Genomic DNA, 25,890 nt, shown 5'->3' with positions numbered 1-25,890 from the left:
GAAAGTATGTAAAGCTGTCACTTATTGAGCTTACGGACTGACGAAAAATATACAGTACACAAAGAATAGAAATGTCACAATATAAGGCTGATTAGTAATTAATTCAGGTAATCATTACATGACCGCATAGAAACCAGAGCAATTGCATCAGAATTTAATAATCAGCCCTGTAGCATCAGCTTCTATTACAGGCCAACCTTATTTTCTGCTTGATAATTTTACTACAACCCCTAAGCTTAGCTTTTTTCAACAGCTGCTGAGAGCCCACTGAGCATGTGAGTTTCGCAGACACTTTTCCAAGATGGTGACCCTCTGTGACAAGTTTGAAGTTCTGGATAATTGCTTCTAATGAGAATCTGAAACTTTAGGCTGGTGCAATAGGTTCAGTATATAAAATATGGCATTTTTAGCCATATTCATTTTAAGGGTTTAGTTCTCCTTTAAACGGGAAATTCAGCTCTTATAGTGCAGACAGCACAATCACGGCCCCTCCTGGATCTGCACAAAAAAGGTAAGCGCTGATGAGCAAGGGAGTCTCAGATAGCAAGAGGCAAAGAATCTACTCTGTCCCAATGACATTTCTCATCCAGTGCCATTACCTTCAGATTTTAATTTTTCCCAGCCAAGGTTCTTGCACTTGTAAACATACCCCTCTTAGATCACATGCAACACTTTTTGAAAATTTTTATGGTCAAATTCAACTAGGGAGTTATTCAAATTTGATTCGAGTTTTTAAAAAAAGTCAAATTTGATTTTCGAGATTTATCGTACTCTGGCCCTTTAAGAACTCAAATTAGACACCTAAAACCTGCTGAATTGCTGTTAAAGTCAATTTGTTTCGAATGCGAGTTTTCGGGTCGATTCTATACACTTGAGTTTTAAAAATTCGATTTTATTAATAAATTTATGGGAGTTTTAAACTAACATGAATTCGAAATTCGACCCTTGATAAATGTGCCTCTTGCTGTGAAGCACGATAACAAAGGTTTCCAAAGCCATTAAATATGTGCCCGTGAGTCGGTAGTCCAATTGTGAATGACCCCCCCCATCATATATTTGATCAATATCATACACTGGATGGCTACATTGCTACTTAAATACAATTACTTTTACTTTATTGTAATTTTCGCTCTGCCTACACATATATTGGCAGGGCTTGGTAAAAATTCCAGCTTCTGGAATGCCTTGCTTGGGATCTGGAAGGAGTTTCTGCACAGGCTGTTTTCTATTACAGGCTTAATAAACGGCGAGAGCTTTGTGTGACTCAAACAGTGGCTGAGATTACCATGGAGTACAGGAGAGCCTGCATCCTCTTATGTCTGTTCTGCTTTGCCCGGGTCACTCTCCAACAGAATGGCAAAAAAATAAAAAATAAGCAGAACAGTAAAGGTAAGAGAATATTATCTGTCTTTGGGTTTTTTAAATAGACTGCTAACCACAGAAGTGCAGCAAGTGTATCCTGATTGATGCCATTTTTGAAATCATGTTATACTGATTTCCAGATAACTAGAAATGTCTTCATAATTAATTTAAATATGGGATTGAGTAGTTGACATAAATATTATTCCTCACCTTAAATTTTAAGTGGCCCTTATGTTCTTTTACATCTTTATAAAGAAGTGCACCTATTAACTATGTTAACAATGTTGCAGGGTGTAGAGGCGGAACCACTTACACAAATTGAGTACTAACAAGGATTCTGAAAGGAATGATGGATATTGAGTTCTGTTTGAGTAGACTGTTATTGTATACCACATTTGCAAGCGTTTCTCTCTGCCCTTGTCAGACTGGCCCACCGGGATACCAGGAAAACTCCTAGTAGGCCCTCCTGCTCATCCAATAATCTGGCTTTATATACCTAAACCATGGATGTTCACTTTTTCTATATCAAAACAAAGAGGAGAAATTGATGGAAGGATAGATGACAGGGAAGAGACTTAACAAGTTTATAGAGGGGGATAGGAATAATAGCGTGGAGAGTGTGTCTGAGATTAAGGTGTTCTGGGGTGCCCCTGGAATCCCAGTCTGATACTGCTGTTTATGGTGAGCTTTCTGATGTGTGTGTTACATAGGGTGGGAACAGTACTGCCACAAAGGTAACAGGTTTCTGAACTGCTTGTGTGTGATTACTCACCCTGGTGGTCTAGTGGGAGTGCGACGGGGACGCCCATCGCATCCATCTCCATGGTGCCGTCTTCTTGAATGCGCATAATTCCTGGTTCACGCGGCTCTGCTATTTCTCGATTTATCCGGAAAGTGACAAATGTGACCTCATCTGTGGCGCCAAATTCAAATATTTTAAGGGCTCTCTGTGTAGTTTTCTTTTCCCAATATAAAGGTCTACTCATTAGTTCCTGGGTGTGATAATCTGTGTTTCTACTCATATGTGACCCTGTCTGTTCTTGACCAATCCTGTCTGCTGCCTGTCTTTGAGACCTGCCTGTGTTTTGACCATTCTCTCTGATCCTGAAACTCTCTGGTATTTTGACCCAGCCTCTGACCCGGTTACGATTCTGCCTCTTGTTTTGTACTGAGCTGTCCGTTTGGTAAACTGACCCGGCTTGTGACTGATTATTCTACCGACTCCTATTCCTGATCTATTCTGCTCATCTGGTATATTGACCTGGCCTGTGACCCCCACTACGTTCCTGGTTCTCCCATTCAATATAATGTGCGGTTCCCTTGCTTGCCTAGGACTCTTCCGTTGGTCCTCTCATATTAAGACCTGGCGGCACTCCTCCTAAACCAAAGGTGGTTGCTAAAGGAGGAAGAGTGAGCCGTGACTGGGACCTTGGGGTTTGTTCTAGATTCGGGATACCAATCGTAACATTGTGTATATAATTATCTCTAGTACTAGAGTATTTGGCTGCAGCATTTTAGTGTTTTTCATCCATTACCATGTGTGTATAGATTTTCTAAGAATCATTTGGGGTTTAGCTGGTAATTGTCATGGTTTTTGTTAACGTTTAAGTAAGAAGACAAACATGACATAAACCTAGCCTGCTGTACAGCATTAAGCTGGTGAAATCAAAACTCCAGGGAAAAATGTGGTGCTGCAGCAAGTAAAGCTGTAGAAATTCTGAACCGGCTTGGTAAAAGATGGATTAAGGGTCCCTGGAGTGGATGGAAGAGAGCAGGGTGGGCTTCCATTCCTTGCTCCATGTAAGGGGTTTGCAGCTGCCAAACTAAAGGCAGTTAAAGGTAATTAATGGCAGGTATGTGGTAGATAAAAGGAGGTGTGGAGCAACACCTCAGTGCTGCTGCTTCCCACTAGAGACCTCCTGGAGTGGAGGAGGGTGAGGGGCCACATGTGCTTGTGAGCTCCAGGGAACAAGAGTGATTCCCCTGAGTTGGAGAGAGGAAAACAGAAAAAACTCCCAGGAGAGAAGAGTGATTCAAGTGTGCCCAGAGAGGATTCTGGGATTTGTGGTCTGCTGAAAGCCAGTGAGAGCTAAACTCAAACGTGAGTAAAGAGAACACCAACTTATTTAGTCATTGCTTGTGTTGTTATACAATATGGATAGGTAAGTTGTTTGGGAATAGTTTTGCACCTACATAAAGGATCATTGGTGCCCTTGAAATGATAGCAATATGGATAGGGCATATTCAATAATGTGGATCACCAAATTCTTATCTGCTAAAAGTCATCTAAATCTTAAATAGACCCAATAGGATTCATGCAGCATAGTTGCCATCAAGTACAATGTACTGTTTAATTATTACAGACAAAAAACTTCAATTATTTACCTAAAACAGACTTTATGAGAAATAGCCTTCCCATAGTTTGCAGCTTTTTGGGTAAGGGGTTTCCAGGTACAGCATTCCATACCTGTACTAAATATTCATTCAGGTCTATCAAAAGAAAAAATAATAGCAAGAGCTCTGGAAATGTAAGTGCAGTTCAATGTATCAGAATGTTATTTTGAGAATAAATGTTGAATTACAAATGTTGAAAGAGACCTTTTGTTTTGGATCTTCTTCCTTTGACGTGGACTAAATTTAATGGGTTCCAGACAGAGGCATTGAAATTGTGCTCATACATTGTCAGGACTCCTTACCCACTGAAGTAGATCAGGCAGATGTCATACTAAAGGAATGCATGGAAAAGTAAAGCACAGTAAGGCCTTCTAATAATGTAAAAGATGTGCCGCTGCAGCCAACCTAGAACCCAATAACCGTTTCTGTTTCATAATATTTGGTGGTAACACCGTGAGGGTTACAGAAATAAAATGACAGTGGAGTCATCAAGTACTTTTCTCTCCTCATTATTATTATTATTATTACTCTTCTGCAGATCACTTCTCCAAATGCAGAGATTGAACCAAAGAAGCAAAGCATTTCTATGGAGCAGTAGAAAGAAAAGGTTTATGGGTTCCAATCCATCATCTCTTTCATTGTCCAAACCATTTTGCACTTCCTTTAAGATATACACAAACGTGTTCATCTTGTGTTATGTGTTAATCTCCATTACATGAAGTAGTGTACTTGTTGTGCTTCTAAACTTCAGATCAGGTATTCATTGGTTGTGATCAATGAAAATGTCCATTTTATGTAGGCATGTCCAAAGTGCGGCCCGAGGGCCAATTGCGGCCCTTTATCAAATTTTCACTGGCCCTCAGCCTCCATCATTAAATAAATAATAATGTGCCCCCCCCCCCAGCACAGTGCGATCAGGAATCGCCTAGCCATAGCAATAATATTTGGGTACATTAGTGAAATGATCTGCCACTTGGTCTATACTGCTGCCCGTGTGCTGAAGGTGTTACCAATAGACGCGTACTGGCACGTAGTGACGCCCCGCTCTCGCATACTTATTTACTTTACTGTACTGGCATGTCACTACTTCAATTGCACCTTCAGCCCTTAAGACGTATGCGAGAGCAGAGCGTCACAATGTGCCAATACGTGTCTATTGCTAACACCTTCAGCACACAGGCAGCAGTATAGACCAAGTGGCAGATCATTTCACTAATGTGCCCAAATATTAATGCTACGGCTACGTGATTCCTTGTTTAAATTAGTTAAATGGTGTTAATGGTTCAAAGAATGTCAGGCTAAATAGTTGGCCCCCACACATGTTCACCTCACCAAATCTGGCCCTTGTTGTAAAAAGTTTGGACACCCCTGATCTAATGGAACACCAGCCCTGGACAAGGACAAGTTGTTGCAAAGCTACAACACATCTTAGCAATAGCCTAAAGCTGGCCATAGACGCAAAGATCCCATCTCCCGACCCTCCACTAACCATTCAGATCAAAGTCTTTACCATTCCGATCAAATAAGAACAGATCACCCAATGTTCTGCCCCTGACAGCAATCGTACGATACTTATGTCTGACAACACTAGTGACAGTCTCCCTCTGAAAATCGTACGATCGGCAATACACGCAGAGATATTATCGGCAGGCGACAGTAATTTTCTAACCTGTCCGATCGACCAAACGACCGATCTCCGACGGACGAAAAATGTCGGGACTCTCCACACATGGTCCGAAAACCGTATGAATTCCCGATTCGTACGATCGGATCTTTGCGTCTATGGCCAGCTTAAAGACTGGTACAATATTTGCCCAATGTAGCCCCTACTTTTTTATGTATTCTTTATTTTTCCTTTTTTTCATAACAATTGTGTACAACAAATAAAGGAATAACACCATATTACATTTCAAACAGTACTACAATGGCATTACTGAAATAGCAACGTGTTGGTGTAGAGAAAGGAGAGAAGAAAGGAAGAGTAGGTAGGAGGAAGAAGGGGAGAAGAGAGGAGAGGAAGTTTTGAAGGCCACCATGTTTTGGTAGCACCTACTTTTAAAGTTTTTTCAAGGTTTTCATTAAAAAAGCTTTATATTCAGCAGCTCTCCAGCTATTTCAGCAATCTGGTTGTTAGTGTCCAAATTAGCCTAGCAACCATGCACTTGAATATGAGACTAGGATATGAATAGGAGAGGACCCGAATAGAAAGATGAGTAATAAAATGTAGCAATAACAATAAATTTATAGCTTTACAGAAAATTTGTTTTTAGATGGGGTCAGTGACCCCCATTTGAAAGCTGAGAAGGATCCAAAGAAAAAGGCAAATAACTAAAAAAAAAATAATGATTAATTGTAAAGTTGCTTAGAATTAGACATTCTATAACATACTAAAAGTTAATTTAAAGGTGAACCACCCATTTAAGACCAAAAGTGCAAAGAAGATGACATATTATTACACATATATGATTCAATAACTAGTTTAAAGACACTTTCTAGGTGGAAACTGAGGTTAGCACCATAAAAAACAAAGAAAGAGTGCTGTACATGCAAACAAACCTTATGTGCTTTGTTATTTAAACATGTCAGTTGGTCTCAAGCCTGCTTTAATAAGTAGGACCCAACAGGAAAGTGGAGGAAGGTAGAGCAGATTTACCTACACATGTAAAATGCTGCTTCTGTATTGGAAAAGATACTTTGCAGTTAAGAGCCCTTCAACTCAGATGGTACACTATATCACCAGGCATTAGCCATAGCAAACACAATGGAAATTGTGCTTTTCTTGCGCAACAGGGATTCTGTCACAGGGAAACAGGTTTTTTTTTACAGAATACATCAGTTAATCACGCTTCTCCAGCAGAATCCTGCATTGAAATCAGTTTTTCAAAAAAGCAAGCAAAGACTTTTTATATTTAATTTTGAAATCTGACATAGGGGTTGGACATGTTGATAGTGTCCCAGGTGCCCTTGATCATGTGACTCGTACTCTGAAAAACTTTGGTCACTCTTTATTGCTAAACTGAGATTTGTAATGACATTATCCCTTGTATTCCCTTATAAATGGCAGACCCCTAATTTTAATTAGTTGGAATTGCTCTTCGACAGTGATTCCCAATAAGTGGCTAGTGAGCAACATGTTGCTCACCAACCCCTTGGCTATAGCTCCTAGTCCACATATGGGCTACCCAATAGCCAATCAGACCTTATTTGGCTCATGGGTAAAAAAAAGGTTGAGGACTGCTGCTCTACAAGGTATCATTCTTTTTATATCTTCTTAATTATTTTAATTTAATTACTTTTTGGCTATTATCTTCTAAAGCAGGGTTCCCCAACTTTTTTTTATTTGTGAGCTACATTTAAATGTAAAAAGAGTTGGAGAGTCAAATAAGGGCTGTGATTGGCTGTTTGGTAGCCCCTATATGGACTGGAGGCTCTGTCTGGCGGAACACCTGTTTTTTTTATGAAACCAAAACTTGCATCTAAGCCAGGAATTAAAAAATAAGCACCTGCTTTGAGGCTACTAGGAGAAACATCCAAGGGATTGGTGAGCAAGCTACTGGTTGGGGATCACTGTTCTACAATATTTGAACAGATGTTTACAAGGGAAACTTCCTTTAAACAGTTGTCACACATACTATGGCCTAACAAAAAAAATGGAAAGTAATAAAAAAAGTCTTTATTTCTGGTGAACAATCTGAAATCAACAGAACTTAAAAAAATGTTGAAAGGTGAACAACCCCTTTAATATACCTACGAATAGTACAATTAGTTAGGAGCCTAAGGGTCATCATTGATCTATATGTACAGAACTTTAGAATAATTTATAAATAACAGGGTTTTATAATGAGAGCAAGAGTTTAAAATCTAAAGAGAAGGGAAACAATTGAGACATGAGGTTGTTGAAAAGTGCTGTACAGGAAATCGCAAATACATTTTAAAATAACTTTATAATCATTCAATATTTAACTAATGCATACTGGAAAGTTACTCACAATTCTTTTCTAATTTCTTTCTTTATGTGAAATGTTAATGTTTGTATATTTGGCTAAAGTCTCCAGTAGGAGGGGTTTTACTTCTATCAAGAATTGTCAGTATTTTACCTTAGCAAATGTATGCAGCATGGCTGAACCCATTCATGTGTAACTGCAACTATGCACAGAAGGGATGTATTTCTGGTCAGATTTCTGGGATATTAATTCAGTGTAAAGTTTCACACTTTTCTTTTTACATCTGGAATGTGTTTATGAGGTTCCATCTGTTTCCATGTTTTACCTTGAAAGTTCAGAACATCGAAGAAGAAGTCATTCACCTTAAGGAACAGCAGGCACTGCAGACAAGTAAGTTTGAATTAGCTATTTCTTGTGGTTATATACTTGTGTATCCAGTATAGTATGAAACCCCATCTAGGCTAGGCCTTGTCCAGCTAGGAAACAGGCAGAGCACCGGTTACATTTGACCCTCTCTCCACAGGATGGGCATTTGCTACATGAAAGGGTGAAGGAATGGTATTGTGCAACTACACCTTACTTGTGATGTATGCCTAAATTAAAGAATTGTATGCCAGAAGGTTCAACAAAACAAATAACAATAGGCTTTATTCTCTTAAAGCGGAAATCAGGGTTTTAATACTCCCAATCCTTAAAGTAAAACTATACCCCCCAAACAATGTAGGTCTCTATAAAAAGATATTGCATAAAACAGCTCATATGTAAAACCCTGCTTCATGTTAATAAACCATTTTCATAATAATATACTTTTTTAGTAGTATGTGCCATTGGGTCATCCAAAATAGAAAATTGCTATTTTAAAAAATAAAGGCCGCCCCCTGGGATTGTATGATTCACTGTGCACACAAACACACCAAATAAACCATACATGTTAGCTCACATGAGCCAAACTGTTGCTTAAGTATTCATTTTGGGGGTATAGTTTTCCTTTAAGGTTTTTCACATGAGGTAACATCATAGCAACTCAGATTAGCACCTTGTGTACCATATTGGATAGATGCACCCTCAGGATCTCTGTACCGTGACCTGCATTCCCATAAATTGGATCAGGGAAAGCACTAAACCTAAATTCCTATTAGGTTGTGATCCCTATACTACAGGCCAGTTTTGCCTGAAGAGAGAGCTACCCCCTTGCTATCCCTCCTAGTTGGAGCCAGGCTGCTCTTGCTCACTAGTTTTATCCGCCTCATTTTCCTAGAAAGTGCTGTTACAGGTAACTACCCTGTCCTGACTACTCCTCATTCACGGGGTCCCTGTATCCCCAACTTCACCAAGGGCCTCACCACCCTTGGGACTTTCCCTTTACTGGGGCCTAAGCTCCAGGCTCCCAGCATCCACTCCCTCCTGGAGTAGAAGAGGAAAGAGGAAGACCCACCCTCTGCCCAGCACTATACTGGAATGTGGCAGGAACTTGTCATCTGCCTCTGGACCAATGATACACTGTACACATTATGCTAATAAAAAAAGCAGATATATAAGAGAACAAGGAAGTGTAGGCATTTAAAGGGTAATATTATCCCTATTAGTCCCTACAAGTGTTACACTTATTATTTTGAATACTTTTTTCATTTTTTCCAACTCCTTATAATTGTATAGTTAGTCTTTTAAACTACTGTAAGATTGCTGGGCTAAGTGGGACCCTACCAACCAAATAGTTTACATTTCAGAATGGATAGCTACAGAACCACAGCAAAAAAAAAAAGAAAACCAATTCAGATTTGTTTTCAACCTTACTATTCATACAATTCTGTATATTCAATTTGAGATGAATTGAAGAAAATGTGTTCAAGACATTTGATTTATAAAGGTGTTGAGGAAGGTGCCTTGAATTAATTGAGTATTAGTGCAGGATAGACAAAACACATTTTTGTACAGTGCTATGGAAATAAGAATGGGCTACTGTGAGTTCTCTTTGCTGGGGTAAAACAGGGATTGGGCCTTGGTAGGAGATGATCTGGTACTCTGATTGGTCAGGCCCTAAACTCCTGCCTTCTGTAGATAATATGAAAATCTACTTTATTGGTCTTAAAGGAACAGTAACACCAAAAAAATTAAATTATTTAAATTAAAGGAGAAAATGAGAAGGAAAGGTTAAAACTAAGTAAGCCTTATCAGAAAGGTACATCTAAATATACCAGTAAACCCCCAAAGTAGTGCTGCTCTAAATCCCCTGTCAAAAGAAACACTGCATTTCTTTCCATCTATTGTGTACACATCGACTTCTGTATCAGACTTCCTGCCTTCAGCTTAAACCTCATTGCCCTGGGCAAGAGCATGCTCAGTTTGCTCCTCTCTCCCCCCCCTCCCTTCTCTGCTGTAATGTGAGCCCAGAGCAGGGAGAGACTCAGGCAGGAAGTGATGTCACACCATGTTAATACTGCAGCTGCTATTCTAAACAAACAGAGAGTTTCTAGAGCTTTTTACTCAGGTATGGTAAAACATTCTACAGAATAAATATAGCATTCTAGCTTTCACTATTGCAGCTAATCTATTGGCAATAAAATGCCTCTGTAGCTTTCCTTCTACTTTAAAGACAATATAATATAGTGGCACCCTGCACTGGCAAAACTAAATGTGTTTATGCTTCAGAAAAACAACTATAATTTATATAAAAAAGCTGCTGTGTAGCCATGGGGGCAGTCATTCAGGCACAAGATACAGAGGAGATAAGTTCTGAAGAATCCCAATGTATACAACAGAGTTTATCTGTTATCTGTTGTGTAACCTGTGGATTATCTCCTTGAATGGCTGTCCCCTTGGCTACACAGCAATTTATTTACGTAAACTATTGTTGTGTTTCTGAAGCAAACACACCAGTTTTATCAGTGCAGCACAACAGTACATTATATTTTCATTAGTTGAGGACACTTTCATTTCAAATAGATGCACACTCTGAAAAAGATCAAATAACTGGGTGTTGGTATTTGAGGAAGGCCAAAATGGTGGAAATGTTTTTATAAATTATTTCAGCGTTCGAAAATCTTGTGAGTGTTGTGCTTGTTTTATACAATTAAAAACATAAGAATTTAAATATTTCATCTGAATAACTTGTTTGCCTTTTTTACATGTATTATTCCAGTTTGCCTGAAATGGATTAAGATCTACAACAAATGCTTCCTGGCCTTTAACCCTTTCCCTGCCAGCCGTTTTGTCCTAGATGCGAACATCTACTGCCAAGCAGTTTTTAGATATTTTGCACTCTTTCACTTTAAGGGCCTTTCCTGGGGTGGTCTTTTAGTTAACCCAGGAAAACAATGTATTGTTTTTTTCAGGACAACCTGAACTTTCACAATATGCAAGAATTTTGGTGTAATTCTACTTCTCTAATAAAATATTGGATTCTAAGTGTCAAATAAAATGAAAAAAATCATGTTGCACGAAGAACAATCACATATATCAGAAACATCATTCATTTTATGTACGAGAACACAGCCGATTTAGAAAGGTCTATGTCTCCTGAACGCGACAATACCAAATATATATAGTTTTATGGAGATTTCTCACTTGTATAGCTCAAAATCTACAAGCAGTACACAACCAAATTTCCAAAGCAACACTTCCCAAACGGCATACTTTTGATTTCAAGGCCAAACATTCCGCTAACAGTAGGTTTACCCTAGAAAACTACCCATTACTAGAAAGAACAGATTCTGGTGAATCAAAAATGGGTAGAAATATCTTTGTACTCCAAACCACCAAGTTGCAATTGTTTCCTAAAGTTATAATGTTTTATAGAAATTGGTGAATTTTTTGAAAAATGACCTCAAAGCTTCCACTCTACAGCAACATATCTCCCACACATCATTAGGTATCAATGTAAAACACCCCAAATATAAAATCCTGGGTCCACTGAACAGTTTGATGCCCAATATGAATAGATGTACCCAAGCACGTGGCATAGGAGGCCCCAAAAGGAAGACCCCCCATTTGTTCTGTCATTTCAGATACTGCAAAATCAACACATTTACATCGTTTTGGGGGGCGGCAAAGGTAGAAAAAAGTATGTTCACCCCAGAAAACCATATATTTTCGGAAAGTACACATTCCCCTGAATCCAAATTGGGTATGCATGTCTTTCTACACCAAAGTACCAAGCGGCAAACCATTACTAAAGTTGGTGATTTTGGCGACATTTCCAAAAATCACTTAAAAATTTCTACCCTGCAGCATCGTATTACCCACATACTTTTAGGTATCAAGACAAATCACCCCAAATATGAAAGCCTAGGGTCCTCTGAACAGTTTGATGCCCAATATGTATAGGTGTACCCAAGCAAGTGGCATATAGAGGCCTGAAAAGGAAGACCCCATATGGTCTGTCATTTCAGATACTGCAAAATCAACACATTTACATAGTTTTGGGGGGCGGCAAAGGTAGAAAAAAGTAAGTTCACCCCAGAAAACCATATATTTTCGGAAAGTACACATTGCCACGAATCTAAATTGGGTATGCATGTCTTTGTACTACAAAGTACCAAGCCGCAAATCATTCCTAAATTTGGTGATTTTGGTGACATTTCCAAAAATCACTTAAAAATGTCTACCCTGCAGCATCGTATTTCCCACATACTTTTAGGTATCAAGAGAAATCACCCCAAATATGAAAGCCTAGGGTCCTCTGAACAGTTTGATGCCCAATATATATAGGTGTACCCAAGCACGTGGCATATAGGGGCCCCAAAAGGAAGACTCCCATATGGTCTGTCATTTGAGGTACTGCAAAATCAACACATTTACATCGTTTTGGGGGGGGGGCAAAAGTAGAAAACAGTAAGTTCACCCCAGAAAACCATATATTTTCGGAAAGTACACATTCCAACGAATCCAAATTGGGTATGCATGTCTTTCTACGCCAAAGTACCAAGCCGCAAATCATTCCTAAATTTGGTGATTTAGGTGACATTTCCAAAAATCACCTCAAAATATCTACCCTGCAGCATCGTATTACCCACATACTTTTAGGTATCAAGACAAATCACCCCAAATATGAAAGCCTAGGGTCCTCTGAACAGTTTGATGCCCAATATGTATAGGTGTACCGAAGCATGTGGCATATAGGGGCCCTAAAAGGAAGACCCCCATATAGTCTGACATTTCAGATACTGCAAAATCAACACATTTACATTGTTTTGGGGGGGCAAAAGTAGAAAACAGTAAGTTCACCCCAGAAAACCATATATTTTCGGAAAGTACACATTCCCGCGAATTCAAATTGGGTATGCATGTCTTTCTACGCCAAAGTACCAAGCCGCAAATCATTCCTAAATTTGGTGATTTAGGTGACATTTCCAAAAATCACCTCAAAATATCTACCCTGCAGCATCGTATTACCCACATACTTTTAGGTATCAAGACAAATCACCCCAAATATGAAAGCCTAGGGTCCTCTGAACAGTTTGATGCCCGATATGTATAGGTGTACCCAAGCACGTGGCATACAGGGGCCCCAAAAGGAAGACCCCCATATAGTCTGTCATTTCAGATACTGCAAAATCAACACATTTACATCGTTTTGGGGGGGGCAAAAGTAGAAAACAGTAAGTTCACCCCAGAAAACCATATATTTTCGGAAAGTACACATTCCAATGAATCCAAATTGGGTATGCATGTCTTTCTACGCCAAAGTACCAAGCCGCAAATCATTCCTAAATTTGGTGATTTAGGTGACATTTCCAAAAATCACCTCAAAATATCTACCCTGCAGCATCGTATTACCCACATACTTTTAGGTATCAAGACAAATCACCCCAAATATGAAAGCCTAGGGTCCTCTGAACAGTTTGATGCCCGATATGTATAGGTGTACCCAAGCACGTGGCATACAGGGGCCCCAAAAGGAAGACCCCATATAGTCTGTCATTTCAGGTACTGCAAAATCAACACATTTACATCGTTTTGGGGGGGGCAAAAGTAGAAAACAGTAAGTTCACCCCAGAAAACCATATATTTTCGGAAAGTACACATTCCAACGAATCCAAATTGGGTATGCATGTCTTTCTACGCCAAAGTACCAAGCCGCAAATCATTCCTAAATTTGGTGATTTAGGTGACATTTCCAAAAATCACCTCAAAATATCTACCCTGCAGCATCGTATTACCCACATACTTTTAGGTATCAAGAGAAATCACCCCAAATATGAAAGCCTAGGGTCCTCTGAACAGTTTGATGCCCGATATGTATAGGTGTACCCAAGCACGTGGCATATAGGGGCCCTAAAATGAAGACCCCTCCTTGTATGTTCTGTCATTTCAGGTACTGCAAAATCAACACATTTACATCGTTTTGGGGGGGGCAAAGGTAGAAAAAAGTAAGTTCACCCCAGAAAACCATATATTTTCGGAAAGTACACATTCCCACGAATCTAAATTGGGTATGCATGTCTTTCTACTACAAAGTACCAAGCCGCAAACCATTCCTAAATTTGGTGATTTTGGGGACATTTCCAAAAATGACTTCAAAATTTCGACCCTGCAGCATCGTATTACCCACATACTTTTAGGTATCAAGACAAATCACCCCAAATATGAAAGCCTAGGGTCCTCTGAACAGTTTGATGCCCAATATGTATAGGTGTACCCAAGCACGTGGCGTATAGGGGCCGCAAAACGAAGACCCCCATATGGTCTGTCATTTCAGGTACTGCAAAATCAACACATTTACATTGTTTTGAGGGGGGCAAATGTAGAAAAAAGTAAGTTCACCCCAGAAAACCATATATTTTTGGAAAGTACACATTCCCACGAATTCAAATTGGGTATGCATGTCTTTCTACGCCAAAGTACCAAGCCGCAAATCATTCCTAAATTTGGTGATTTAGGTGACATTTCCAAAAATCACCTCAAAATATCTACCCTGAAGCATCGTATTACCCACATACTTTTAGGTATCAAGAGAAATCACCCCAAATATGAAAGCCTAGGGTGCTCTGAACAGTTTGATGCCCGATATGTATAGGTGTACCCAAGCACGTGGCATACAGGGGCCCCAAAAGGAAGACCCCCATATAGTTGTCATTTCAGGTACTGCAAAATCAACACATTTACATCGTTTTGGGGGGGGCAAAAGTAGAAAACAGTAAGTTCACCCCAAAAAACCATATATTTTCGGAAAGTACACATTCCAACGAATCCAAATTGGGTATGCATGTCTTTCTACGCCAAAGTACCAAGCCACAAATCATTCCTAAATTTGGTGATTTAGGTGACATTTCCAAAAATCACCTCAAAATATCTACCCTGCAGCATCGTATTACCCACATACTTTTAGGTATCAAGACAAATCACCCCAAATATGAAAGCCTAGGGTCCTCTGAACAGTTTGATGCCCAATATGTATAGATGTACCCAAGCACGTGGCATATAGGGGCCCCAAAAGGAAGACCCCCATATGGTCTGTCATTTCAGGTACTGCAAAATCAACACATATACATAGTTTTGGGGGGAGCAAAGGTAAAAAAAAGTGCATTCACCCCAGAAAACCATATATTTTCGGAAAGTACACATTCCCACGAATCCAAATTGGGTATGCATGTCCTTGTACTCCAAAGTACCAAGCCGCAAGCCTTTCCTAAATTTGGCGATAAAAGCAACAGTTTTTACATTTTTGAAAATTGCCTAAAAATATTGCAATTGGCCGCATTTATCTCACCCAATTTCTTACATACAATTCTAAAACACCATAAATACTGATGCCAAGGGTCAATTGAACCGTTTGATGCCCAATATGCATTGATATACCAAGGCAGCTGGCATGTGCGGACCCAAAATGAAAATAGTGCATATGATTTTTCTCTGCTGCCGATTCGCCTTCTGTGAACATAGACCCTTGACTTCATATTATATGCCTCAAGACCCTCCTAACAGCAAAGACCCCCCAAAACCATATATTTTTGGAAAGTACACATTCTGACGAATCCAAAAAAGATAAAGACGTCTTTCTACACCAAACTGCAAAGCTTTTCTAAACGCAGAGGTTTTTACATTTCTGAAAATCGCCTAAAATTGTTGCAGTTTGCCGCATTTATCACACACACTGTTTTACGTATAAAGAAAAATCACCCTAAATATGGACGTCAGAGGTCTACTAAATAGTTTGATGCCCAATATGCATAGATTTACCAAAGTATGTGGCGTGTACAGACCCCAAATGAAAAACATGCCTATGAATTTTCACGCTAGCCAACTAAGCTGCAGAAAAGAGAGCCCCAACTGTGCGTTATGTGCCATAAGACCCCAAAACTGTAAAAAGACCCCCAGAAACCCATATATTTTTGGAAAGCATATATTCTGGCGAATCAAACTAAGTAAAATAAATCTTTCTATACCAAAGCACCAAACAGCAAAACTATACTAAAGATACATAAGGAACAATAATGCATGGATAAAATTGCAATAAAACCACAAAAATAGCGTAAATCAATGAAATAACAAAATAATTGATCCGGCAGCGTAATTAGTGGCCGAAATCGATTATCCAATAGTCACGCTGTCAAAATAACATGCTTTTAGGCAAAACAAACAGTACAATGAATAAGTAAAAAAAAAAAAAAACCCTGTTTGTGAGTTTTTGTGTATACATATTTGTGCACTAATAAAAGTTGTCTGAGTGTGCAAATACATGTAATTAAGTGTAAATAAGTGTACAAAATCGACTAAGTGTGCTAAAATAAAAAAATAAAAAATAAAAAAACACAAATTTTTACTAAAATGTTCATGTAAGTGTATAAATGTACTGTAGGTATGTGTAAGTGCAGGTAAGTGTGTAAAAAAAAGTGCACTTACCGTTTTTGTAGCAGGAGGATCGCTGGAACCGAAGGACGACTCCTGGCAGCGTGTCTGCAGAGTTACTGCGCAGCAGGAAGTGACTGGGCGCGTGGTGCGACGAGGAGGAGGTAAGCCAGCAGCAGCAGCGCTTACATTGCGCTTCTGCTACTTTGAAGTCGGATCTGCGACAATCGCGTCGCAGATCCGACTTGACAGCCCCCCAGCCACGTTGCCCAGGGGGCTGTCTACCCTCCTGACTCTCTGCAGAGGCGGCAAAAGCCGCCGATGCAGAGAGAAGGGCTCAGCTGCAAAAGAACGTACGAGGTACGTTCTTGGCAGCCTGAGCCCTGAACCGCCAGCACGTACGCCGTACGTGCTTGGCGGTTAAAGGGTTAATGAATTCAAGGCCTACCACCAGGCCAGCGATATGTGCTTTGCCCAAGGGGGAACGCTGAGTACTCCAGAGACGTGAGATGAGAACGACTCCTTGTACGATTACGTGCACAAGATTATTGGCTCCAGCACTGAAATTTGGCTTGGCATTAATGACATGGCTACAGAGGGGACCTGGCAAGATCTAAGTCAGAGCCCCATTTCCTTTATAAATTGGGAAACTGAAATCACTACACAGCCAGACGGTGGAAAGCAGGAGAATTGTGCAGCATTGTCGGTTGCGGCTATTGGCAAGTGGTTTGACAAAAACTGCAAAACAGGGGGCGTGGCTTGGATGGCGGAGTGAACAGCAGCACAGAATTGGAGCTCCCGCTTCCCTGGCACATAATCAGCCTGATTGTCAGACTTTTCGCCGAAACAATGAAGAAATCCCAAAAGGGTTCTTCGCAGGGGTTACCACAGAGACCCCCGATGACCCGAAAGGAAAAAGAAATTGATAAATTCTTCAACAAATCCTCCTCCTCACCAGCACGCGATAGCGACTCCAATATGGCCGACGGAGACCATGCGGGTGATTCCCCGAGAGGGTCGCAACCTCCCTCCCCGCCTATGCTATCTCCTCCACTGTCGACGGACATATTGGCCCTGATTACAGCCCTGCCGCAAAAGACAGATTTAACCCGTCTGCTGGATGATATAAAGGAGGCTCAGAAGATAGAAACCACTGAGATTAAACAGGATCTGGCGGCCTTGTCTGTGAGAATCAGCACGCTTGAAAGTGCGCAGGAGGGCCTTGCGATATCGGTTCAACGCAACGCAGCTCAACTCACTAAGCAGGCACGCCACCTCTTCGTCCTCCGACGATTGCTTGAGGATGCCGAAAATCGCAACAGGCGCAACAATCTAAGGATAAGGGGAGTCTCAGAAGATGTGCCCCAAACGGAGCTACGACAACTACTCACCGATCTTTTTAACGAGCTCCTGGAACAAGAGGCGGATACGGAGATCCCCATAGATAGAGTCCACCGGGTCGCAAGTGCCAGAGCAGGCAAACCGCGTGACATATTATGCTGTCTCCATTACTTCACCACGAAGTAACGGATCCTGCGCAAAGCCAGAGAAGCCAAGACGGTGAAACTGGGGGAGGACGCCATCGAACTCTACCAGGACCTGGCTCATTCTACGGTGTACCAAAGGCGCCTACTCCGGGAAGCCACTTCACTCCTGAAGTCCAGTAATATAAGCTATAAGTGGGGCTTTCCGTTCGCCCTTATTGCTAACAAGAATGGGAAAAACTACGCTCTCAAGGAACCCTCCGACGCACCATTCTTTTTCGAAAACCTAGGCCTACCGAGCCTAGACCTACAAGAGTGGAACAGATTTGTGTATGCTGATGACGACCCACCCTTGGATCGGGCTAAATTCCGGGACACGTGAGTTTTTAGTACCGTACGGTACTTTGTTATTACTTGTTCCAGGCCGCGCAGCTGGTCTTGTACCGCATACGGCCCCATTACCAAGTTAGCCACCTCAAGTTTATCTAACGCCATGCTACCCGGTTGTGGCCTTGTTTATTGGGGGGGGCGCACTCCCTCTCAGGGCACTTCTATCTCAACATAACCATACCGGTCGTGATACCGGTTCGTATTTTGGAAGATCTTCCTCTCCATGGGCCTACGCGTGTAACCCTTGTGGCACTGATGGCTCGACACTATAGCTTGGTCCACCATGTGACTGTACTTTCACGAACTTTTACCCGAGGCCCCTAGGCCGCAGCGTGTGTGGAGGGTTCTGGGATAGAGTGTTTTTTGCCCCCCCTCAAGTGTAGACCAGGCCGGCCCGCCTACCCAAGCTTCTACTACCGTGATGTTATTGAGAACTACACCTGAGGCTATTGGTACTTTTGCCCCTAAGAGGTGACTTAATGGCGTTCCGTGTCACTTTCTGCCTAGTGGGACAGGGTAACACAGTTTACCGGTTACTATGTCACACACCCCCACACATGGATCACATGCTCCAGCTACATCCATGCACTGTTCCTGCACGAACTGTTTCTGTTTGGTTATACCCCATTTTGGGTTTGCTCACCCCCTTTATGCTGCTCTATGGAACTCTCATGCCAGCTCTAGTTCCACGAAGTTTCTCCATTTCTATTGCTGATCTACTGTAATTATATGATATTTTGTTCTCTGTTGTGTTCACTTCTAATCTGCACCGCTCGGCGAATCCTTTCAGATGCAGAACCATTGTCTTCTTTCGGCTAGATACTTATAGACCCCCCCCTTTTTTTTTTTTTTCTTTTTCCTTTGACTTCCGCAAGGTCCTTTTACGACTACTAATGGCCTATTATGTTTGTTTGTGCTTCATTTATCTCATGCTAGGTGATTTCTTACCTTCCAATACCCTACCCGTTAGAACGATATTGCCTTTCTCAGAATGGACTTTTCCTATTAAGCTGGACCTTCCTCCCATTCCCCCCCCTTATATATATATTTATTTATTTTTTCCCTTGATACCCCCATTGAAATTCTGGGACTGTGTCTTGATGTGTCTATATATGTACATTTGTATGCGTATTCCTTTCTCCCAGGTACCTGAGTGAATATTGATACCTATACCTGCATGACCCCTGGCCATAATCTAAAGGGGGGTCCCCCAACCTCTTGGGTTTGTTAATTATTACCTTCCATACCGATACTGGGGTTATCCTCTATTTGGTATATGTGTAACTAGTGGGGGTATTTCGGTATTCCTTACTAGCTCATATGGATAACATCACTGCGGGACAGTGGCCTGATACTACCTCCCTCCTCGCAGGGCTTTCCTCAGCACTAAATATGGGATCCCCCTCACCATACTTATTAGGCCTCATCTTATTCCCAACTTTAATGTGTATCCCGGGTACTCTTGTGGTTAAGATTTGTAATGCTGATCCAGGTTATGATTTATTACATGTCTACTTTACCCATTCTCACCTGTTTGCCCCCCCCTTTTTTTTTTTTTGCTATCCCCACTGTAACAATGGGAATGTTTTTTTTTGATGTGCAAATGTGTTTATATCTGTGCGTCTGTATGCATATGCCTTGCTTCCAGGTACCTGAGAGAGTGTCGATACCTATACTTGCATGACCCATGGACATAATTTAAAGGGGGATTTCCCAACCTGTCAACTTGTTACTTATTGCCTTCCATACCGATACTGGGACTACCCTCTTTTTTCTACATATATAGCTAGTAGGGGTGTTTCAGTATTCCTCACTAACACATATGGATAATCCCAACGCGGGACGGTGACCTGCCGCTCTTCACGGGCACTAAATATGGGATCTCCCTCACCATACTTATTTGGCCTCACCTTATCCCCAAATTTACTGTATGTCCCAGGTACGGTTATGGTTGGGATTTGGAATGCTGATCCAGGTTATGACTTTTCACATGTCTACTTTACTCATTCTTAACTATATGCTTTCCTTTTTTTTCTCTTCCACTTGGCCTGTTCCCTCACATTTTTGCTCATCCTTCTACACTCCTGAACCCCCCACAGGACTTTTACTACTTTACTTGACTCAGGACACCCTACCAGCCCTTCTCCATACGTTTATACTAGTTTTCCTTTCGGCAAGACATTCGCATTTTCCAGCCCAGGGAGGCGGGGCTCTACCGTTTAGTTAAGTACACCGACCACCCATACCCACCCTCTACACTTGCGCTACTATACTCATCTACTCAGGGAATGCTTTAAGCTTCCCTTGGGCAGAAGCGCTTTTCAACCCCTCCCCCTTTCTGATACTAGTATCTAAAAGGGAACTCCTTTGCTACCTTTCCCCACCCACTTCTCCTTTTTGCTCTTTCGTGCTTGATACTACTTTCTATATTCCCACCTCTGGTGCAGCGGGGACCACACTTCTCCACAACCCAATCAATTGCTGCTAATTAGACTACATATTGCTTACACTTTGTCAAAACGTAAGTCAGATTCATTCCAGGTCGTAAGCATTAACGTTAACGGACTTAACTCCCCCCAAAAACGGATCTTACTTTCCTCGGAATTGCAGAAGACTAAAGCAAGCATAGCTTTTATACAGGAAACACACTTCAAGGAAGGCTGCACTCCCAAGTGGAATAATAAACATTACCCAGATATATACCACAGCCGACCTCAACCCACGAAGGTTAAAGGAGTTGCAATAGTAGTTGCTCGAAATTTTGAGTTTCTACTTAAGGACAAAAAAAGCGACCCCCAAGGCCGCTATATTTTTGTAAGGGGCACGTTTCTCGGACGAATGTACACCCTGGCCAATCTGTACCTCCCTAACGTAGACCAAGTGACTGAATTCGTCCGCATAGTAGATCAACTCCTCTCCTTCTCTGAGGGCACTCTCATTCTAGGAGGTGACTTCAATCTCCCCATGGAACCCATGCTCGACTGCTCGACCACCCATACTGCGGTCCCTAGGTCGCACATAACTAAAACCAAAAAGCTCTTACACCAGTTACAAGTGGCAGATCCATGGCGAATTCTCTTCCCAACAGTAAAAGACTACACATTTTACTCACACCGACACCGCACATATTCTAAAATTGACCATTTATTTCTTTCACATAATGCTTTACAGGATGTTCTCAATAGCCAAATATTGCCTAGAACATGGTCTGACCACTCCATGATCACACGTTACGGACTCCTTCCGATAGACGGAAAACTAGCTCATGGCGACTCAATGAATCCTTATTGAAAGATGAACAAGTAATCCAGGATATAACCTCCAAAATAACGACGTACTTCACAGAAAATAACTTGCCAGAAACCTCGCCAGTCTCTTGCTGGGAAGCCCATAAATGTGTAATACGAGGCTTCCTGATCCAAATAGGAGCCCGACGAAAGAGAGAACGGGAAAAAAAATACCATGACCTATTACAAAAAATAGTTTCTTTAGAAGCAACACACAAACTCACCCTGCAAGAGAGCACCCTCTCTGATCTAGCAGAGGCTAGAACACAATTGGCAAATCACTTAGAATACTATACTAATAAAGTAATTACTATGACTAAACACCGCTTTTATGAACATGGCAATAAATGTGGTAAACTGCTGGCTAGAGTATTGAAAGCCTCACAATCTAAAAATTTTATTCCCTCAATACGAAACAAACAAGGTTACATTGAACATATCTCGGACACAATTGCATCCATTTTTCGTGACTTTTATATTTCACTCTACCAATTACCCGATCAGACCCTAGCTCATTCACCTTCACTTCGAGAAAACATTGACCAATTCCTCACATCAGCGAGTTTGAAACCTATCTCCCCTGACTTGGCGGAACAACTGGAAGGGGTCATTACGTTGCAGGAACTAGAGATAGCCCTCCAAAGCACAGCCTCCGGCAAAAGTCCGGGACCGGACGGATACACTATTTCGTATTATAAAACGTTTAAAGAGAAACTTTTACCCTTTATGTGCTCCGCATTTAATTGCATCACTTCGGGCAAAACCTTTGATAAATCGTCGCTCGCAGCGCACATTACATTACTTCTGAAACCGGGCAAAGATGCGATAGACCCGTGTAATTACCGCCCAATCTCGCTGATAAATACTGACATAAAATTGTTAGCCAAGATTTTATCTTGAAACCATGTTATTGTCAACCGACGCCGAAAAGGCGTTTGATAGGGTCAGCTGGACATTCATGTTTACCTGTCTTAGACACCTGGGTCTCGGTCCTAACATGTTAAAGTGGATTTCGTCACTGTATACTAACTCCTCGGCTAGGCTTAAAATCAATGGAGGTTTATCCGATTCTTTTGACATCCGCAACGGTACGAGACAGGGATGCCCCCTATCTCCTACTCTGTTTATACTGGCTCTTGAGCCCCTATTGAATCACGTTAGACTACATCCTCAGATAACGGGCATCCCTGGGAAGGATGAATGTCGTAAAAATGAACATAATGCCCCGAATTCTATATATCTTCCAAACACTCCATCTACAACTGGGAAATACCCAGTTGCACCAACTTCAATGCCTGATAAATACTTTTATATGGCAGGGCAAAAAAGCTAGAATTAGTCATAAAATGCTAACGAAACCTAAAAAACAGGGGGGAGTAGCACTTCCCGATTGCAGGACATATTATAATGCTGCTGTCTTACTACGAATACTCGATTGGTCTCATTACGCTAATGTTAAACTCTGGATAGAAATAGAGCAGCAGTCCATGTACTGCTATCTTTTGCATTTACCCTGGATAGATAACTTGTATAGAAGATTGAAGCACCCCGACCATCCTCTTTTATCTAACACCTTAGCTGTTTGGGATAAATGCCGTACGAAATTCTCTCTCACAACATACCCGTCACCCTTAATACCCTTGATTAACAACCCAGCCTTTCCCCCGGGATTGCTGCCTAACAGCTTCCAGGACTGGCTTGTGGATGGGAACCTCCAGCTTATCCACTTTATGGAAAACAAAACACTTCTCCCCAAAGAAAAACTGCAAAACTTACCACACTTCAAGCAGAAAGATCACCTTAAAGTCGCACAGCTCTCGCACTATTTTCACAGCTTAGGCGGTTCACAAACATTAGGTCGAGACCTTACCGAATTTGAATTGGCTTGCTCGGCACGTGATCCTCCAAGTCATGGTATCTCTCGCCTCTACAAACTATTACAATTACCTACTAACTGGGAATCAGTCTCATTTATCCATAGATGGTCCAGAGATCTCAATCTCCAGTTGGAGGAGGTACAGATTGCAGATATTCTCTCCAAACTACTCAAGAGCTCCACATGTTGTCGCATACAAGAACTGAATTATAAAATAGTCACGAGATGGTATTATACTCCTTCCAAATTACAGCATATATACAAAAACTCTAATGTTATCTGCTGGCGTTTTACAAGAGAAACAGGCACTTTATACCATATATTTTGGAACTGTGACCTCCTGCGACCTTTCTGGACGGAGGTCTGCTCACTGGCTGGGCAAATCCTAGGGGACACTGTGGCGGCAGATCCTTCGCAAATATTGCTCTTCCATAATACAGTACCTGTGGCGGTCTTTAATTCGGGTCTAGAGCCTCAACTGCTTAATGCCGCAAAACTATTGATACCACTACACTGGAAAACGACATATGTGCCTACCATTAAAGATTGGTTTAACAAAATAACGGAAATTTGCAGATTCAAGGAAATGTCATCCCATACCCCTGATCGATTCGAGAAATTTTCTACTACCTGGATAAGATGGTTCCTATTTAAGGAAACGGACCTTTATAAATCCTACCTTTCCTGAGTTGTGGACCCGGTACCACCCCGCTGCACCCCCTCTCCTTTCTCCCCCTCACCTTCACCTTCTTTTCTATTTACACTTTTACTGTTGTTTCGTTTATGTCTATCGCCTTCTGTTTTGGAGTATTAGGAGTTCTAGCTGTTCTGATGTGAAACACTGTTGACTCGCACTTGTAAGTTTGTCATTCTGCAAACTCTTACCATCAGCGACCTTGTATGTGACACTGTAGATGTTTGCTCCACTGTTTAAGACATATGTAACTTGGTGCTGTTAATGCGTTTACAGCTTTGTATCTCTGCTAATTTCCAATAAAGCTCTTCTGAAACGGAAAAAAAAAAAAAAATCCCATTACCACCTACATTTGTTTAAACATCTTAATCATTCAGTTATCCAGGAGTTGCAGTTATCCTTAATGTTGCTGAAGCAGACCTACAGTATATCATGATCAGACATAGCCTCTAGAAGCCCTCCTGTGAGATATTTTTTTCTGACCTTTGCTTATTCCACAATAAATTTATATTTTAAATGTAAAAAAAACAAAAAAACAAAAACAAAACAAAACTGCAAAACAGAACTGCCTTTTGTCTGTCAGTTTTCTATTGTTTAGGTGCTTGCCATATATTACTTATTATACTATACCAACCCCCTGAAAATATACATTTTACGAAAATAAATATGCTCTGTTGCTTAAAAGCTTATTAATTACATTAATATTTTTAAATTATGTATTTATGTATATATGTTTGTGTGTGTGTGTGTATGTATATGTGTGTGTATATGTGTATATATATATATATATATATATATATATATATATATATATATATATATATATATATATATATATATATTATAGCGCAGGGAATGAAGATCGCACTCACAGGTCTTAGAAGTAATAAATTTCTCTTTATTCAGTGGACAATCGCTGACGTTTCGGCTGACACGACAGCCTTTCTCAAAGTGCAAAAATGGTTCAAATAAACGAAATAAATACCAAGTGTGGCGGGAAACACAAAGGAGCAACCGAAGGCAGGGGAAGTGACGTGTAAAAGACCTCATCAGTAACAGCATAAAATGACAATAAAGTAAAAAAAGGGTGATTACAGAAATAAATATTGAAAACAATAAAAATAAATACAATAGTGAAGGGAAATCATTAAGGATAATCACAAAACACGTAAAAATGAAAAATAAAAAATATTGCATATATTGAGTATATTGAATGTAGCCACGATACCCGGTCATAGTTGATCTCGTAAGACAAAGTATCAGTTTCACAGTTTAGTTAGTCTCACAACAGTCAATAACATTGTATTTACAGAAAGGAAACATAAGTATAGATAATAAGGAACTGAGAGGCGCTACATCGCATATTATATTGTTGCGGCAGTCACTGCGTCTCTATGGGGTCAAAGGTAAGAATCCGAATCATAGAAGAATAGCAGGGAAAGAAGAACTGGGGACCGAGTGTAGTAAGAATAACTGAGAGAATCAAAGAAGGAAATTAATTGAATTTAGTCAAGGTAGCGATCAGTGCGTCTGATAGGGGACAGAGGTAGGAATCGAAGACTCAGATCGTGAGCACGGAGAAAAGTAGGAGTGCTGCGGGTAGAGTGTAGTTAGATTAATGAGAACGGGAGATAGAAGATACATGAACTTTAAAAAACCGGAGCAGTGAAAA

At 40.8% G+C, this 25,890-nt stretch overlaps 1 pseudogene; it reads left to right on the top strand.

Moving 5' to 3' along the window:
* The first annotated feature begins 931 nt into the window (after nt 1-931).
* LOC108719695 lies at nt 932-24,816 on the top strand (annotated as a pseudogene).
* Nucleotides 24,817-25,890: the final 1,074 nt, after the last annotated feature.

Source organism: Xenopus laevis, chromosome 6S (assembly GCF_017654675.1).
Source record: "Xenopus laevis strain J_2021 chromosome 6S, Xenopus_laevis_v10.1, whole genome shotgun sequence".
Taxonomy (NCBI): Eukaryota; Metazoa; Chordata; class Amphibia; order Anura; family Pipidae; genus Xenopus; species Xenopus laevis.
Note: the sequence above shows the minus strand (reverse complement) of the source record. Positions and strands in the feature narration are given on the sequence as shown.